Below are 20,437 nucleotides of genomic sequence, written 5' to 3' on the forward strand. Positions count from 1 at the left end.
AAGTAATAGCTAATTTTTGCGGCACCACTGTAAATATTGGCAGTATCTTCATTTAATCCCTATATAAGTTATTTAAACTCGCTATCAGAGGAAAAGATAGTGGTGTCATCGGCGTATAGAATACACCTAAGTGAGTGAAGACATTTGGGTAAGCCGTTTATATACAATAAAAAAGTTGCGGTCCTAGTATTAAGCCTCGTGGAATACCTTGATATATTGTATTAGATTTGGAAAAGGAATCACCAATTAAACAACCTGAGACCTGTTTAACAAGTAATTACGTATGAACGTTAGTATTCCACAACAAATATCATAGGAGTCTGATTTTAAAAAAAAAGTAGCATGTATAACAGTGTCAAGTGCTGTCGAAAAATCAACAAATACGGCCACAGCAAAAAAGGCAATGCCAATAGAATGTTTAAGGTAGTCTGTGAATTCTCCTAGTGCGAGGTCTGATAAAAAGTTGGGTGTTAAACTAATTGATTAAGGGGTAAAGAGATTAACTTGTTCAGATCATTTGTCAGCCGACCAACCAGTAGTTTCTCAATAACCTTACTAAAACAGGAAGAAGAGTTATCGGATGGTTGTTAGTGATTAATGTGCGGTCACCTGTTTTTTCAACACTGGAACTACTCTGCTCTTTTTTAGTTAATCAGAAAAATCACTATTCCTAAACAATAAGGTGAATCTATGAGCCAGAGAAATGGAAATGTCTGAGGCAATGAGTTTTATTCTAAAGGAATGAATGTTATCAAGGCTGGTGCCTGTGCACTTTAGTGACTTTACTACTTTAGAAATTTTGTGCGGGGACACAGGTAATAAATAAAATAAATGCGAGCATCGAGAGAGAAAGCAGCAGAAGACGTTGATGCATTGACCTTACAAAAATGTAGGGTAAAGGTATTTTCAATGTCACGGATATTTGTTAGAACACGTGTGCCAACGAAAACGTTTGATATCTCTCACTCGGAACTATGCTGGTTCAAAACTCCTGACTGATTTGCCAATTTTGCAGCTGCCATTGCCATTGGTAAAAATACGGCTCTGGTAGTACCTGCGCGTTGTCTCTTTCAACAGCATAATAAATGTACTGGCGTACTTTTTATACAGCTGCAGAAGTGGTAGGTTAAATGACACCATTTTTACCTTTTTACGTAAGTTATTCTTTTTTTTCAGTGCTACACAGAAGACCATTGGTCATCCAAGGTTGTCTGGGAAAGAAATATTTTTGTACATTTCATGATTTAGTGAAGCATTTTTTTTTCATTGCATCAGTCATTTATTCACAAAGCTCATGAAGGGCAGGAACAGTAGATCTAGCGTTTAAGACATCTGTCGAATTTGTGTTAGAAAGGATGTCGCAAAGTTTATTGATTGAAACTACCACTTTAGTTATAGTTTTCAGTTTATGTTTCACGCGGCTATCTACTAAGAGAAAGACAGGATAGTGGCCAGTAAACAGAAAGTGAACAACACTGGCAGAATGATCTGTAGTGAGATTTGTTAGAACATGGTCAATGAGAGTGCTAGAACCACCAGTAATACTGCGTGTGGAGTCGAAAAATTGAAGACTTCAGTTTATTACCTTGAAAACATTTAACATATTCCAAGCACGAGGTATGAGGCATATCAGGAATGCTTATATTGATGTCTCCCACGATGATTAGGTTTTTTGTTCGTCGTCACCTCCATTTAGCATTTCATCAAGGGCAGAGCAGAACTCCTGGTAGGGTGAGAATGGCGAGCGATAAATGCATCCCAGGACTACTATTTTACCTTGAAAAGAAGAGCCATACAGATTCGCAGTTTTCAGTGGAAAGGGCTAAATCATAGCGACAGGTGTACACTAGTGCATTGCGTATAAAAATGACAGAACCACAATGTCGACTGGTAGCGCGGTGAGCGAACTCGGCATGGTAACCGGGCGGACCAAACATTACGTCATCTGATGATGACAGCCAAGTTGCAGAAAGGCAGATGACGGAAAAACCATGATCAAAGAAGAACATCAAGTTGATAAGATTGTCACAGTCTTCCGGTAAGCTACGCGTGTTTATATGAACAGTTGAAAAATGAGTGTTCGCGAGATGTTGGAACAGTTTCTATGCTTATTATAATGTATAGAAAGCCCTATTTGCAATGCGCGTTGTCGGTTGAAGTTACAAATGGATGGAAAGATCGCTGAGCATAGAAATGTGAAAAACATGACTTTCAGATCTCTTTCTGGCTTTCATTTGGCAATTGTCAACCCACAAAAGTTGCCAATTTTTACTTTTTAGTGAGAATGCTTAAAAAAATCAGCACTTAGTTTCAGCGGTCTAACATATGGTTATCGACAAACACTGGTTTTTTGACACGCACTGAAAGCAATGGCCCTTGTAGTAAGACGAGCTTTCTTAGCCTTGTTTGCGAAGTCTTTTACAGAAGAGTGTAACATGGCACTTATGAGGCACGCTGCATCTCTATCTAACAGCTCGGTTAGATGGAAACGCAGCGTGCGTTGTTTCTTTACTGTTGGCCGATTGCGATATTTTGCGGAACGAGCGTAACTGGGGAATGTGGGGAACGGGGAACGTAGGGAACGGGGAATGTGGCCAGAAAACCAGGCGCATTACAGAGCTATTCTAAAACGAAGCTCCCTTTAGGCTGAGGCCTAGGCCTTTCTACGGTGTCATAGCCACCTCGTCTGTCTGCCCGTTATCCTAAAAAGGCAGACGGATGGACGGACGGATGCGATAGAGACGCGCGTTCAAGAGGTGGCGATCAAACAAGCAGAAAGACAAGTGGACCCCGACCTGAGAGCCCGAGAAGCTTCGCCGCACTCATCATCATTCACTCAGTGGATATGTGTCTATGAATGCCACAAGCCACGCCAACGCTCTGAGTAATGTTTCAAACAGGTGGTATGTCAAGGCGTTGACAAAATTGCACTTCTATTCAAAACTCACCGAACAGGACTAACCCGAAGAAACGACGCGTTGAAGGATTTAATTGTGTGTGTTATGGTCATTGCACATTACTTCACTCTACGAAGAACGATGAAAGAGGACAGAGTTGGATAGAAGACGCCTGTTTTTAAAGCCTACAAAATCTGCGGCCAGGGCGCAATTGCTATAACGTACTCGACAATTGTTCACGCCCATCGAGAGGTCATGGGTTACAGTACGACTGACGAAATTTTTTTGTTTCTCTTGTGATCACGCGTAGCTTTGTGATGGCATTTCCGGTATGGAAATACGTCACTGCAGTCTTGGTGGACCTCGGACTTACAATTTTTTGTGTTAATATACAGATTAGTGCTTCACATTTACCACCACTGAATGCAGAAATTTCGATAAGCAAGTTCCCTGACAAAACGGAACGCCGGGCCGGCGTGTATCACCGTCAAAATGAAAAATTGAGGAGCAGCCTTTTAAGAGGTCGCTGTAAACTCTTTGGTAAATGTTCTACAAATATGGTTGAAAAGTTCCCACTATGCCATAATTATTACGAATTCGGGAAGTTTACACTATGGCACTATTCACGACTCTGCGAGGAAGCGATGCAGCACCTCTGCATCTGTGCAAAACGACGTGCACATTGCTGCTGATAAAGGTCATAACGATGAAGAAATATGCCTGATCCTTCTGAAATATGTGAGAAGCTTCAAGTCACCAAGAGGTTACTCAATTCACATTGCGTAACACCTGTTTGTTATGTTACTCTCACATCGTGCTACATTTCTCCTGTTAACGCGATTCCTTGCCTGGCATGACACCGGATTGGGACTTTTTGCAGAGTTTCAAGCACGAGTGTTGCTTTTTGGCGAAATAAGGGACTCCCATGCTGACAAAACGCGCTTGGCCCTGATTGTTTCTTTAATGATTCGGCGCTATAAGCATTATAGACATTGGTAGGGTGGCCATGGCGGACAACCACGCCACTACGCATCCAGTCCTTCCGTTGCACCCTATTATAAGTGTCACTGTAAAAGAAGTAGGAAACCATTCCGTACAATACAGCGCTTTCGCAAGAACATGTAAAAGAGTGGTAAAATCTGACAAAGAAAAGCTTTAAAGAAGAAAGGTTGACTATGGTTTCAAGAAGTGAAAACATGCAGCAACGCACCTTTGTGTGAATGTGTGAATACCTGGTCCGTAGAAACATAAAGAGAAAGACTAAACATAAGTATAAACATAAAGAGAAGGACTAATGGCCCAAGATTGAACTCTGTTTTACTCTATGGTTAGTTATTTTGGGAGAAGAGAATGTTTCACGTGCTTACACCATAAAAGTCTTGGTGACCTAAATAATTATTCAAAACATTGAAGCAGGCCAGTGATCCCATATTCTTTTAGTTTACGACACCAACTTGCATAATAAATAGAGAAAAACGCGTTAGTAAGACCTAGGAAGACGAAAACATGCAGATAATTTATTCCTATCAAGAGTGGTTCTAATGAAATCTTTAGGACAAAATAAAGCTAAATTTGTAGAACTTTCTGCCGAAAAATCGAAGCGACAACGAACGATTACGTGGAACTGATCCTAGTACTTTATTATTCTGAACAAAGGTAACTTTTCGACTAATTTACTTAGCCAGAGAAGGATAGAATTTGGATGGTACTACAATAGCAGGTCTCTGTTACCTTTCTTGAAAACTGTGATAACTTTACAACGTTTTAATATATGCAAAAATTTGCCAGTTGAGAAGAATGAATAGTTATAGCAAATAAGTTTTCTAGTTGTGTCTTCAATCAGTATTAAATGGCGTATTGAAATACTGATCAATTCAGGGCATACCACATGTTGAAAGCGTGGCGGATAGTAAATAGTATCTGACTTGCCCCAACCAGAAAAAGATGAAATGAATTACACGGATGATTTCTTTCAGGTTGAACAGTTGACGGCGGACTGCTCCTAAATATTGTTAAATGATCGGAAGATGCACTAGATCTTAGCAGGTGGGCTGAAAGTTATGCTGCCGTGTTGAAATATTTGTGTTGCACAGATAACCGTGGGTCCCTTACCGTTTGAAAAATCATGCAGCATTTGTCAGTCCTTTTATATTTGCCTTCATTCTAAAAAAATTATGTTTTCGTAGTGTCGCCCTCGCGTTTTCTAGAGAGGTCTACAGAGTATATTTCAATACTTCTTACACATATTAGGCACAGAATTATTGAATGACGGTCTTTTAGTGTTCTTACACAAATTGCTTTTTTTTCTCTCTGCTCTTAATATGTCATTCGTCATCCAAAGGGTCGTGAGTTATTTATTCGATTTTTGCAGCGCGCGAAAGTGCAGGTGGTAGTAACTGTCTTTGTGAACAATAAAAAAAAATTCAAAGCCTTTGTAGGCTCACAAATAAATTATGAGGAGACCAGTGGGCGATGCGAATAGCAGAAGTTAATCTATTTGTATCGAACGTTGTGGTGACGTATGAGATATCAACATTAGCGAAATGATCATCCAAAACTACAAAGACCGGAAATTAAACCATAAGCTCCGTGTTAATAACACCTGCAGTAATCGGTAAGTTGAGGTTAGTTAGAACACTTTCTAATTTAAAAAATTCTACTATTCATCAAAGCATTGAGTTAGTGATGAGATGAAACATTTAAGACCATACTTACTAAAGCAATCATAGTAAGCTATGTACACTACAATAATATCGTACAATAATATTATTCTTGCCACCGGCTCTCATAACCATTTCTATTTGAAATAAAAGCTAGTTCAGCACGCCATGAGAAATGTGAAAGGTGACCAGATACATTAGAGGTGGGTGATCTGTAAAGAACGCCACGAATAGGACTTCATATTTTTATGTCTTAAAGGGCTCGTTGGTTTCAACCCTCATCAATTAACCTAGAAGTTCAAATCGTCCCTTCGAGTATAGCTGATGTTAGGGAAAACAAATATAGCACCTTTTGAATTGTTTAACGGTGACAATATTCGGGAGTGTAAGAAACGAAACTATATGGTTATTGCTGGAAAGCCATATTTTCGCATGCACAAATGAAAAAAAAAAGCATGATCACGAAAACTTCGGAGGCTTTTAAAGCCTTTGCGATTTCTTCATCAAATTCGGGCGTCGGAACGCGCCAAAACTATTCCGAATGAACTTAAGTATTGGAAGAATTTCGCGCAGATACAGGAGAGACATAACGATGAAAATGCACACCAGCACGTGTGTGAAATTTTCGCTCCAAGAAGCCTCTTACGTTAATAAATGCGAAGCCTTTCTAGGCGAACTTCGGTGACTTTGAGCGTATCTATCTATCTATCTATCTATCTATCTATCTATCTATCTATCTATCTATCTATCTATCTATCTATCTATCTATCTATCTATCTATCTATCTATCTATCTATCTATCTATCTATCTATCTATCTATCTATCTATCCTTCCATCTATCTATCTATCAATCTATCTATCTATCCCGCCACCTACGACTTTTAGCTCTCGTGGCCGTTTCGACAATACTACCCATACCGTAATGTCTGTAGCATAATATGACTGTATGACGAGCATAATTTACTAGTCATACCGTGAAAATCATGAAATGTAAGTCATGATTCACTTTTTATGGCCTTGCTGCTCTTGCAGTGGTTTTGTTGACATGGCATATTGGAAAACTGGTATGGTATAAGATGACTGCATGACGAACATAAGGGACAGACCCTAACGTGGAAATCATAAGATCCGTGTCGTTTAAGACATACCCACATTCCACGCTCATCATGCGCTCGCGCATGTTTCACAAAGGTTCACATATACCAAATTTTGTATTAAGGAACGTGAACGCATTACGAAAGTGTATAATTGGTGCAAACTTGATAATCATGAGATATGTGTCATGTGTGAACAAGACTACGTGCCACGCTAATGATGCTTCCGGCTCTTTTCTACTTTCACGTACACCAAATTTGGTATCACGGGACGTGAACAGACGACCAAGATAAATGACACGTCCATACATGGTAATCATGACATGTGTGTCATAGAAAACATGACTACACGCTACGTATAATGTGTCTAAACATATACCAAACTCTACTACTATCTAAACATATACCAAATTTGGTATTACGAGACGCGAATTGATGACGAGCATTGATGAGCCACGCACAAATATAATAATCATCCCATGTCAGTCATGTGAGGCATATTTTAGGTCCACCTCATAACGTTGTGCTGATTTTAAAGTGACATATCAACCTTCCTCATTCGTGCTTCGCATATCATCGATTCCCACTGTACTTGGGATCTTTATTGTTAACTATCCATTGTTACTAATTTCATCGTCAAGACGTGTAGAGAATACTTTGTATGGGCTGTGCCCGACAACGCACGACGAATACACCAAAACCCTAAGGTGTGTAGTCCTAATGTAAGTAACAAGGACATATGCAAATACAGATAAGCCCGTGCATATGAAACGTCAAAACTCAAAGTCATCAGGTGCAGTGTTTCTCTGCTCCGGCTTAATAAACCAGCTCAACGCTCTGAAGCGAGAAGAGCAGGTGCTTTATCTACATTGTTGAACTAAGAACATATTTTGGGGCAGTGTAAAAAATTCCAGGTGATCAAAATTTTAAGAGCACTGCACTACGGCGTCTCTCATAATCATATGGTGGTTTTGGGATGTTAAACCCCACATATAAATCAATCTTTGAATAAGAAGACAATCAAATAAACAAAAGTGCCTACGAACGATCGCTTCATGCATTAAAGATTGTTTTATATACCTCACCATTTCTCGAATGTATCAGAGACTGTACTTGCGAAAAAAAAATATTCACTGTTTCACCTCTGTTCTGGCCTACTAAAAGGACCACTACAGGGCACCCATTTTTCCTTGTTTCGGCGGCAGTACAGTATTCATGCGCGTAGGAAGTGCTCTCGGTCATCGAAGCACAAGCTGCTCACCTCCAAAGCCCAACTAAGCGATAAGTCGCAGTGTGCGTATTTGGTTTCGAGGCAACAACAACGGTGCACTGGGTGCGCACTGGACACCAAAGCATCCACGACCTAATCCTTCATATATATACATATCATGGCCGCATAGCGTAATACATGGCTGTTCTATAGTCTTGTGTCACGTATATCTGACCATCTGTTTAGGCAGTGGCACGACACTTCAGAAAATGTCTGGAACAGCGCGCTACGTACCAAGGTTCAATTGCTAAAGGGGCCAACTTGCTTGTCATGTATGCCTGTTGCGAGGAAAATTAAACTTACCTTCCTGATGCGCCAGTCCATTCGCTGGTTTCCTATAATGTACGAATCGAGAGCATTAGTCGATGACTTGTATGCCATGCGCCAGTGAAAGCGTGCGTGGGCAGCGTGTGATGGTGACTCAAATGAGAACAATGTGCAACCGACGTTATTGGCCGCAGATTAAGCATAAAGGGGAAAATATTTAAGGGAAGTGTGGGTTGCTTCGCGAAGAACAGCGTGTTGGGCAAAACGGGTCGGTAACGTGAACGCTATAGACAGCACACACCTGATACATTTTCACTTGCTATATTTGAACTTCGTGTTAGCGTTGGCTTTATACTTTCTTGTGTGGATATTTTGGCAAATAACACCACACCACACGTGAAACGAAGTGTCGGCTGTTGTTAGTCTATACAGCGTTTTAAGTTTTTGCTTTCGTATGGACAGTTCCAGCATTTTCTTGGAACTGAGGCACAGTTTTGTACAATTACCATATAAACGCAAAAACACTGGAAGTTTACATGGTTACCCTTTATATGCCGCACAAAGAAAAATGCTACGATGCACAAAGTGGAGACGTCAAGAAGCAGGTGGACTCCCTTGGACAAACAAATCTCGAAATACACAATTTTTATTCTTATACCTTCTGCCTCACGTTATTGCGTAAACGCAACGTAGTTGTTTTGATGTTCTGTTTAAAATTAATACGACACTTGCTTAAAGAACCTGTCATTGTATAAACAGTAACTAATCTGCGAATTGGCTACTCTTTTCAGATATGTGCCGATGAACGATCTGACCGTGACGATTGCGGGCCAGGAAGCCGCTGTGTTTACAGGGAAGACACTATTAGCCCTAATGGGGACCGATTGAAGCATTGCTCTGCTTGAGCAAAAACAAGAGCGCCCTTGAAAGTCAGTGCGACAGTAAACTTAATGTAGGTACGTCATGCATCTCGCAAAAAGAAACATGTGTTTTTAGCCTGTCTATGCTAGTTTTGAAGGTATATTTATTTCTGTAGCACTACGAGCTTAACATGCTTTCAACAGTATTGGAGGTTATTGGCGACGCAGCGCTATCGCTCGTCGGAGACAGCGCTGGTGTGTCATAACTGAGTGGGAAATCTACAAAAAACGCGTTACGAAAAATTCTAGTCAGAAAAATCTACTCTCGGTCGCATGCAGGAGGACCTGCTGTAACATTCTGGTAAGCTCACGCTGACTCTTTGCAAACCACATGGCTTACCCGAGCGTTTTAACAATGCAACACCATATGTTTCCAATGGGTGGTTTTGAATTGACTTAGTAAGCCACTCGTTTTGTTGTGCAGTAGTGCAACTTTAACCAAATGATGCAGTTTGTCTCTCCTACTAGTAACTCGGGGTCATTTTTGCTAACAACGTTTTTCTTCAGATATGACTTTCTTTCATTTTGTTTTGATTGAGTTTTGAGAGATTGACATATCTGCAGTCAAAAGATGCCGCCACGTACTTATGTCCCCAAATTTTGTGAAGGATATCTAGAAGGGTAGCTGCAAAAAAAGAAGAAAAAAAACAAGTGAGTATAGCGTAAATTTTACGCACTGCAGGAATTATTGTTACGTTGGACACTCTGCGGGGCTAAAGCGGAGTATGCTTTTCGGCAAAGCAACATAAACACTCCGACACCACCTATGGCATTATAAGTCACCTATTTCATTATAAGTCACCTGTTGCTGGTGCAGGTTAGTCATTACTACCCATCTCAATCGCGGAGACTTGTATATGCATTGCCGGCTCCTCCCACGTTGCTAACTGTTCGTAACAAAAACCACGGGTGCAAGATGCATACGTCGCGTCTGAAGAGATTCCGATTACTTTCTAACAGAGTGCTGTATTTGATTTTGTTGTTAATACTCGCGGGGGATGTTGAACTGAACCCAGGTCCTGCTAAGACACCGGAGATGGAAGTGCTGAAATGTTTGCAGAGTGGGCAGGAAACTTTAATTTCAAAGTTAAACGGCATTGAACCCAGGTTCGAAAAAAATGAGAACATACTGATGGAAGTAAAAGATAATCTTAGCCAAACTCAGAACCAGATAAGGGACATCAGCAAGATTGTAACGGAACAGGCAGCTATAATACGGCAACTCATGCAACAGGTGAAAGATCTGCAAAAAAAAAAAAAAACGAATGACCTCGAAAACAGAAGTCGCCGGACAAATCTTGTTTTCTATGGCGTTGATGATAAAACCTCAGAATCCTGGGATGAATCCGAAGCTATAATAAAGAATATTTGCAAAACAAGCCTTGCAATGGAACCTGAGTCTGTGGAAAGGGCACATCGCTTAGGACGCTATAATGAGAATAAGAAGAGGCCAATTATTGTTAAATTTTCATTGTACAAAGAGCGTCAGGCAGTGCTTCTCAATGCCAAAAGATTCAAGAATTCCCAGTACAGCGCTAGCGAAGATTACTCACATGAGACAAGAAGTATTAGGAATAAGCTGTGGGAATATGCTAAGACAAAAAGAGAGGATAAGAACAATAAAGTGAAGCTGAATTTTGACAAACTGATTATTAACGGCAGGGCTTTCAGGTGGGATGACGAAAAAGAAGAGGTCGTCCCAGTACGCAGGCAATGAAAAACTAGAAAAAAGGAGAAATACCGATGTCAAGAACTTGTTGCCGTCATTGTGAACTGCCGAAGCGTAGTTAATAAAGTTGTTGAGCTATTGGGCTTAATTGAAAGTGTTAACGCAGATATAGTCCTTGGCACAGAATCTTGGCTAAAGCCCTCGATTGCTGATAGTGAGGTGTTTCCACAAAATTACGTCGTCTATTGCAACGATAAGCTCACGGCAGGTGGTGGCGCTTTTTTACTTGTTCGTTCTTGCTTACAGTCATTTGAAGTTGATTATAAGTGCGACGCACTGGAGTCTGTATGGTGCAAGATAATACTGCCTGATAACTTCGCGTTTTTGGTCGGAGTGGTTTATCGCTCGCCGAGCTCAGATATTAGCATAATGCAAACGTTAGATGAAATTCTTTCTGAAGCGTAAGCCCAGACAATACTCCTAGGGGGGGGGGATTTTAATCTGCCTGTCTTATCCTCGGGTAATGGTTCCTGATTTAATTGATATGTGGGGTTTAACGTCCCAAAACCACCATATGATTACGAGAGACGCCGTTGTGGAGGGCTCCGGAAATTTTGACCACCTGGGGTTCTTTAACGTGCACCCAAATCTGAGCACACGGGCCTACAACATTTCTGCCTCCATCGGAAATGCAGTCGCCACAGCCGGGATTTGAACCCGCGCCCTGCGGGTCAGCAGCCGAGTACCTTAGCCACTAGACCACCGCGGCGGGGCGGGGTAATGGTTCCTGTGTAAGTATAAGCGGGCGCATGAACCTTGCGATGAAAAATATCGTTGACGCGTTTGGCTTGACGCAGTACGTTACCACCCCTACTCGCAATGACGCTGTGTTAGACTTGTTGTTTTGTAACTCGCCAAATTTCGTAAATGACGTGACTGTGATTCCAGGAATTAGTGACCATCTTGCTGTTGTTGCTTGTATCCGAAAGAAAACAGTGTGTGCGAAGTTACCTACGAGTACACTCTAAAAAAGAGCGAGTAAAAAGGGTGGCTTTTTGTCCCACAAGAATAATCGTCATCTATATTGCGTTCCATCCTTGCACTACCGCCCCACGCCCAGTACATTCCGGTCACAATCGACATGCCCATTATCAGGGTTACATTGCATTCTCGATAGGAAAGTGGCCAGCGTCGACTTTTCAAGAAAGGAAGCGCACACAAGCCTGATGACGATTATTGTTGGGGGACAAAAAGACACCCTTTTTACTCGATATTTTTTTAGAGTGTAGAAGGATCTACTTTTATGACAAGGGTGACTACGATGCAATTTCTAAAAAACTTCGTAATTCGTTCCCTCTTTTCGAATGTCTTTTTGAGGAGGGCAATGTGCATGATATGTGGGACAAATTTAAGAATATATTTTCCGAGTTAACAAATAGACATATCCCCAGTGTTCATTCATCACGGCTAAGAAAGCACAAACAACCATGGGTAACAGCACATATATTAAAACTTATCAACAAAAGGAAGAGGGCATTAGGCGCATTCAAGAAAAACAAATCAGTTGCTCACTCTGAAAAACTGAAGTTGATTACTCACGAATATAAGCTAAAGATAGAAAAAGCTAAAGATGATTACTTCACTGAGCTGAGCAACAAAATGAAATCAAATCCTAAAATACTTTGGAAGTACTTAAACCAGTGTGGCTCAGATTTCTTTGGAATACAGGAGTTATAACGGCAAGTTAATTACGAATGACGAGGATAAGGCTGCATGCCTAAACAGCTTTTTCCACTCGGTATTCTTACCCAAACACAGCTGTAATTATCGTACAACTATTATGAGCATTTCGCCTATGCTTCCTGTCGAGCTTAGTGTTAATGGAATTGAAAAACTATTGAAGGACGTTGATGAGAGTAAATCTAGTGGTCCAGATGAAATTTCTCCGCGTGTACTCAAGCGTTGTGCGGCGCCAATTTCTTTGTATCTTTATGCAATTTTTGAAAGATCTTTAGCGACAGGTACCTTATCACATGACTGGAAAATTGCGCACGTGGTACCGATACATAAAGGTGGATCCAAAAAAGACGTTGGTAATTATAGACCAATATCGCTTACGTTTATCCCGTGTAAAATTCTCGAACATATTTTATACAAAGAAATTATAAATCATTTAAACAAGCATAAGGTACTAATCAACGAGCAGCATGGATTTCGCAGAGGGCTGTCTTGCACAACACAATTAGTCGAATTTTATCATGATGTAATATCGGGCGTAGATACTGTAGGACAGATTGACGGTGTCTTCTTGGATTTTCGGAAAGCGTTTGACACGGTATCACGTTTACTCTTACTGTTTAAGCTTACCACCCTGAACATTGATAAGACTGTTTTTTAAATGGATCAAATGTTACCTTTCCCAAAGAACACAAACCGTAGTACTGAATGGAAAATGCTCCGAATACGCCGATGTCACCTCGGGGGTCCCACAAGGCTCCATCCTGGGTCCGCTATTGTTTTTAATTTATGGTAATGATATCTCTGCTGAAATTTCATCTTCTATACGGTTGTTTGAGGATGACTGTGTTGTGTACAGAAAAATTTTTGATCACAATGATGTATTAGAACTTCAGAAAGACTTATCGCTGATTCATAACTGGTGTACCAAATGGAAAATGAATTGGAATATAACAAAGTGTGTACATATTTCATTTACCAAAAAGATGCAACCATTTCAGTCACAGTACCATCTGAACAATGTACAGTTAAACAAGAGAGTACATATAAGTACCTAGGTATAATACTATCATATGAATGTTCATGGAGGCCTCAGGTTGACACTCTCATAGCCAAAGCTGGTAAGGCCTTAAATTTCATTCAAAGAAACCTGCGATGTTCGCACGTGAATTTAAAGTATGGCATACACTACTTGTATCAGACCTATCTTAGAATACGGTTGTGTCGTGTGGGACCCCGCCGAGATAACCTTCATTGCTGCTCTAGAACAATTACAAAATCGTGCTGCCAGGTTCGTCTTGGGACGGTACGGAAGGAGGGAGAGCTGCACTGCAATGAAGGCTGAGCTGGGATGGGAGTGTCTTTCTGAGCGCCGCCATAAGCAGAGATTAAAATTTCCTTATTGCATTTACTACAATAAAACTGGAATTAATAGAGAAATATACCTACACAACCCTCATTACACTTCTAAACGTTCTGATCATAGTTGCAAAATTCGGGAATACCCAGCTAAAACGAACATGTATGCCAATTCATTTTTTCCTAGAACGATTAAACAGTGGAACAGGCTAACTGAAATGCAAGTACATAGTGGGAACGAAGGTGTATTTTATTCACTGCTGTAAACCCATGTTGTAACCTGAACGAAAAGGTATTGATGTGTGAACAAAATTCTACTATGTGTGTGAACGAAAATGTATTTCAGTTATTTATGCGTGAACAAAGTTGTATTGTGTGTGTGAACGGAGATGTGCGTCCTTTATTGATGTAACCCCCCTACTATAACGCCTTAGTGGGCTGCGGGGTATCTGATGAATAAAGAATAAAGAATAAAGAATAACGCATTATTTATGGTATAGGAGGCCACACGCACTAAAACGTTAGTTCATAACGCAACAAAAAATGTTAATAACATATTTTACGGGATTTACACTTCGGTGCGTTGCTCATGCAATGCTTTTGTGTTATGTACGCGGGTCACTGTATATTGTCAGGTGTGTCAGAGGCCTTTATTTTACATATACTGCTACACGTTTCTGTGTTGCCAGATGAAAGAAGGATTCTGCATATGCAAATCACATTATACTTACTGGATAGGCTCCACGCTCTATGTCCTATCTTGCAAATGGACCTTCGTACGTGGCTACTCTCAAAATCTGCTTTTTCGAGACTCCAGCCGCTGCATCAAAACATGGCAAAGTGCAAGCGCCGCTTAGGGTCCCCTAGTTTCAGCCGGATTACGCAAGTTAGAGTGAGCTCAAAAGCGAAAGACGCAAATATCATAGGCCTAAATACCCTCGGAGTCAGGATAGGTGGTGCCCTCTAAACGGGCTAAGACGAACCAGGCAAGCACGAAATTGCTCTTGAAAAATCATCGGGCTTGAGATGCAAATGGCCCGCAGTCACGTTATTAGTAAAGACTTGCCGTTTTATATAGTTTCTCCTGAAGAGCAATAAGAACGACCGTCTCCATGCACAAGTATGTCGACACAGTCGTTTTGTAAACCGCTATTATACACCCCACTGCGTCGATTGTGTTTCCGCATTGGTGATTCAATGTCATCTAAATTAAATATAGTCTATGCGCAGTCATCATAGCCAGTTAGTGGTATGCGCAAACATAAACCTAATAGCGAAACCCAAATGTTCTTCAAGGATTTTTTTCCTTAAGGCGCAAGCCAAGGTGAGCCATAAAACCTTCGATGAACTCGCCTTCGACAGACTCGCTTTTAACACGAGCTGGGTAGAACGTCCCGTGATAAGCGCTGTGGTGGAGGGCTCTGAAAATTGCTACCACCAAGGTTTCTTTACCATGTACTGAAATCTACATGGGCCTCAAGTGCACGCGCCTGAAGCAAATTCGCCTGCGTGGAAATCCTGGTCACCATGGCCGGGATTTGATCACGTGACCTGCATGTGGATCAGCACTCAAGCGCAATAAATGCTGTGGTAACATGACGGGTCTTTCGCAAATCTCTTTCAAAAGGGCTCTACATTGTGCTGTGGGAGTTTCGTCGCACTGCGCATTCTTTCAAAACCTAAAAAGGTTCACTTATTCTACTGTTTTAATCCGCGCTTCTCAAAATCAAAACTGTGTTTGCATATGGTGTTCCGACCAAAAAAACGACTAGAACGGTATCACTTCAATAATGACACGCATAACCTGCGCTCTCAATAATTAAGCATACGTGTTCATCAAAACATGCACAGTCGTTCATATACCACGACAATGATGTAAGCACCGAGGCATCAAGGTGGTGTCTGGGCCTTAGTCTCATTGATGCATGTACTCCAGTTCCTGGGACGACTTTTCATTGTTCTTTGCTTAATACCATGCCATTCAATAGTCAATTTAGCACGGGATACTGAAGCAATGAAATATTTGTGCGAGAAATCAGTGCATCTTGCAGTAAGTTTTGCAAAGCTGGGTCACATCAGAGTTGTCGGACACCTAGTGGACATGATTTGGCTAGGATCTTCTCTTGTCACCTTTTTATTCGAACCCACGCAATATTATATCGCAAGTGGCTACGCTTTCTCTGCTTCACATTCTTGTGTTCAGTTATGTTTCCTTGTTCTTTGCTCTCTTTATGTGCCTCTTTCTTGCTTTGTCGATCTTTCTTTCACTCTGTTTTCTTTGTCTCTTTCCGTCTCTATTTTTTCTCTCTCTCTGACCTCCTTGCTCTTTTTTGTCTTTTCTTCTTTTGTCTTTCCTGCATTTTATCTCTCTCTCGTTCTGCTTTTTTATACCACGCTCTACTATCCCCTACAACTTGCTCTCCTGCTCATACACAAAGACGACGCATGGCTCTGCACTGCACTGTGGGTTTGGTGGCAGTGCCACATTAACATCCATTAACCTGCTCCGCTCCGCCATGCAGGTTAATCTACCGTATTAGTTGTGCATAGAAAACGACCAGTGAATACAAGTTGGTCCAGCTATTGAGCCCGAAGTGTTTGATGCATATGTGTAGCGAGTGTATGGCTGTTGTCTACAACATACTATATCTTGCGGGAGATATAGAGACCCACCACGGGCCAGAAATGGCAAGAATTCTCTCCGAACTAAGTGAGCTCCCTGCTGCTCAGTTCAAGCTACGAACAAAAGCGTAGGACATCAAAACACCATTTCTTGTGAACACAGCTGCACTTTTCGACCTGTATACCTATTTGGCTAGTGTCGGGACCACCTGCGAGCGTACTAAACAGTTGGAATCGGTAGAACCTGCCGTAGTTGGTTCTGCTGGTCGAACCTTAGCATTGGGGAACTGCCTTGATGAAGCTAAAAACTATTCAAGGTGGAACAACTTGTAGTTCAATGGCATTGCTGATACTGACCAAGAATCATGCGAGCACTCCAGAGAAATATTAATTCGCCACTGCGCCGCGCAACTTAACTTTACATAGGCCCTCCAATGACCGAGCGTGCTTAATGACTGGCTAGATACACACTCAAGATCGAAACCAGCAAGTTATCGTGCACTTGAGTTTTTTTTAAAAACCAAGAAAGGGGCGTTATCCAACAGCCGTTAAATAAAGGGTACGTATTTAACCATTAGGGAAGACTACTCCAGGGAAGTGCTAAACACGCGTAAAAAACTTTTTTTCAGCAAATGGATCCCCTCTTTATTCGCATCATTACAAAAGTTTGCACATCACCTCGAAGCATTACGTCTATAGCGAATGAGCCAAAATCAACACTTGGCCTCTCAAGGACTTAGGTATACGGCCTCTTAAAGCGTTGCCATAGGATAGAAATCACTGCTGGTAAGGAATATTGTTCGTGTTGACAAAAAAATAGGCAGTCCTTGCAAACAAACTTTTTATCTCTTTAGCTCTAGACGTGCCAAGCATCCCGTCTTTCTCTTGTTCTTCGCAAAAATTCTGTGAGGCAGCTGCACAGGACGTTTAGATGGTGTCAAACTTCCCGATTCCTTGGGACCTGTTAGACTTATCAGAAGTTAACTTGGGCGGTTAACTTCCTCCGCAGAATGGACGCCCCTCTTGCTGAATTTGACATGAGGAGGAAATGTCCAGCAATCTCAGGGGTCATTGGCTTCAGGTGAATCAGGCATTCCCAATGCTTGTAGATTTTCGTGCCACCTAGCGGAGTTCAGGAGCATTTTTACATGAGGCTTAAAAACGAAGCAGCACACAGTCGCTCTTATGTTCGGCTCTGCTAGTCTTAGTGTTAACGAGTTAGCAGGAAACCAACAGTATAACTTTATATACTTCCTGCAACAGTGAACAAATCTTGCCTTCGGAATGATCCAGTTTCTTCTTGTGGAGCTGAACATCTCGTGAAAATACTTGACAACTCGTTTTTTAAGTGGTAGCCCACAGCACACCGTCGCAATCTTTTTGAGAGTGAATACAGGAGCACGCGGCTTTCGGCACTAGTGCTACTAGCACCGTTAGGTGACGCGTCACAGTATCTGCGCGCATGTGCGAGGAGGGTAGCTTCCCTTCGCGCGCATCACGTCACCGCTGTGCTCGTGTGCCATCTGTTAACAGATTTTCGGCATCCTTGGTGATTGTGTCTTGATGGCAACTAAAAATTGGTTGCTTTCAGTTCAAACAGCATGTTTCTTATGCCTTCCGTGTGACTTGGCTTTCGTTATTTTCTTTTTTTTGCGTTCTCGTAGCCTTAACATACACAGGAAAAAATTGGGGGATCTTTAAGCTTCGATTTTGAGAGTTGAACGCGATAGCGAAATCCATTCCCTAGTGTGCCCTTCCGCTAAGTGCATACTTAAACACACACACACACACACACACACACACACACACACACACACACACACACACACACACACACACACACACGCACACGCACACGCACACGCACACACACACACACACACACACACACACAACGTGCTCACCATTTTAGAGGCCATGAAGAGTCTCTGAGTGTCTCACAGACGGCAGCACATTATCTAGGGCTTACTGTTTGCTCGATGAACGCCTCTGGAAAAGCGTATGTTTTCGGCTAAATGGACATAGTTGTCCATATTTAGAGCTGTTTGAAAGTTCCTGTGTAATTTTAGCGGCGATGGCTGCACTATCCTGGCCTTTTTCAACGTAGTTTGATGGCCTCCCAAATGCACCTACAAATCGCCGAATGGGCTTGTTTTCGTCGTGAGATCTGTCGAACAAAATGCGTTAAGGACACTCCTTCCACTTTAAGGCATTCATGTAGTGTATTTTCCCGAAGCATCTGCAAGTAACACCGTAGCTTTGTGGAAACAGGCAATGAAGCAAGAAATAAAAAGGCATCGTGGCTTCGTGGCATGACACCTGCTTGCCCCATGAACAGCCCGGGTTCGATCCTCAATGGTACCACAGTGTTACTCTTCTTTTATTTGCTTCTTTTTGCTTACGCGAGATTTTTCGCTCACAACCAGTGGTGCTTATATAACCGGGAAAATTTCTGCAACACGAGCTTTCTAACGCTATCGTGTTAAAATGGCACAAACACCCGAACTGCTATTTGGTACGCATTCCACGCAAAACTGACAAGTTCAAAGAAGTTGTATCAAAGATCTGAGATATTCTATTTCGGTGTCACATTAGTATTTTGCCATGTCCCCATTTGAGAAACAAAGCACTGTTGCCATTCTGAAAAGTAGTGAGCAGCACAGTGCTGGCACATGGTAACGATGCGCTTGAAGAATCTGAAACGCTTGGCGAACCTTGAGTTTGTCTACACTCGCCGCGTAAACAGGTTGTCGCACCATAGCTTCTTTTATGCATATTGCGACACATTTTCACAAATGATCATGCTTGCGAAAAGAGCACCGTAACTCAGCTGTTTTCTGTGTGCTCGTTCATAATAACTTTTGCTGTATGCACCAATGCCAGGTTATGCCGGACACAAAATTTGCGTTGGGGAAAGCGCCTAGCAACAAATGAACGATGATCTTGAAAACATAACATATTTTGATGTTTATTCGTGAGCTGGGTGAAGAATAGTTGAACGTTCAACACTTTTACCAAGTTGAAGCACACGGCTTCTCTACTGCCATGCGCGAGCAGTAGACGACATGCGCTATAGCTCACCTCACGCAATGCGCATGGTGGTAGAATTCTCTAAGCCCAGTTGCGCTGCGCGTGAGCAATGTTACTCGCTGCTACTGACTAACAGCTCTGGAAGCATAGTCAAATTACATGGGCCGCGAAACTTGGAACGAAAAGTGTCGGAATCCTATTGCCACAAGCTTCAACGGCCGTCGAAGATTGAAGTGCGACTCGTTGAAGAGCGGACGAACAACCAAAACTAAAAATCAATATACCTTTCCTTACAAATAGTCCTAATTGTATATATGTCAAAGTTAACCATGGACTTACTTTACAGTGTACCTCACACCAGGCTAAATGGTTGATTGCTTCAATTTTTAGTCCAGTGCCATAAAAAAAGAGGGGGGGGGGGGGCGTATCCAAGCAATTCGCTATCAGAGCTTGCGTTCACTTCGGCGTGTTTTCCGGTTTGGGACATTGCCGGGTCAACGAGGCATCACTCACTTTTCCGTGGCGGTTCCATGCGTACCATCAGTAGTTCACAAAATTTTGTGTGTTGTTTACTGGTGTGACATTTCGAAGTTGAACTAGCTCACAGAATGCGTACATAGCCGCTCCTTTGGCTGCCGACTGCCATCGCTAGCGCAAGGCCGGCGTGCCCTCGTCTTTGGCGCCGGTGAACACGACTCGATAAGCAACGAGGCGCTGTACTCTACGGCTGCCAAGGCTATATTTTTAAAACCGCTGTCGCGCTGCAGTGGTTTTAGACAATTGGAAAACTTGGGTTTTCGATCAATCACGGTATTGTTCTCGTGAACAGTTGTCTCACAACTGCCTCGGCGCAGTTTTTTGTGCACATTGGGAGTACATCATTAGGCTAATAAAATGACTTTGTTTCCTCA

The 20,437-nt window shown here is 41.9% G+C and overlaps 1 long non-coding RNA gene across 1 annotated transcript; it reads right to left on the reverse strand.

The window, feature by feature from the left end:
- Positions 1-1,555: 1,555 nt before the first annotated feature.
- LOC142803373 (uncharacterized) lies at positions 1,556-20,210 on the reverse strand. Its single transcript, XR_012894081.1, has 3 exons — positions 20,040-20,210; positions 8,226-8,257; positions 1,556-1,776 (listed from the first exon to the last, which is right to left on the reverse strand). It is a non-coding gene; the product is annotated as an uncharacterized LOC142803373 (long non-coding RNA).
- Between the last annotated feature and the right edge of the window lie 227 nt (positions 20,211-20,437).

This window comes from Rhipicephalus microplus, chromosome 3, assembly GCF_043290135.1.
Source record: "Rhipicephalus microplus isolate Deutch F79 chromosome 3, USDA_Rmic, whole genome shotgun sequence".
In the NCBI taxonomy this organism is placed as follows: Eukaryota; Metazoa; Arthropoda; class Arachnida; order Ixodida; family Ixodidae; genus Rhipicephalus; species Rhipicephalus microplus.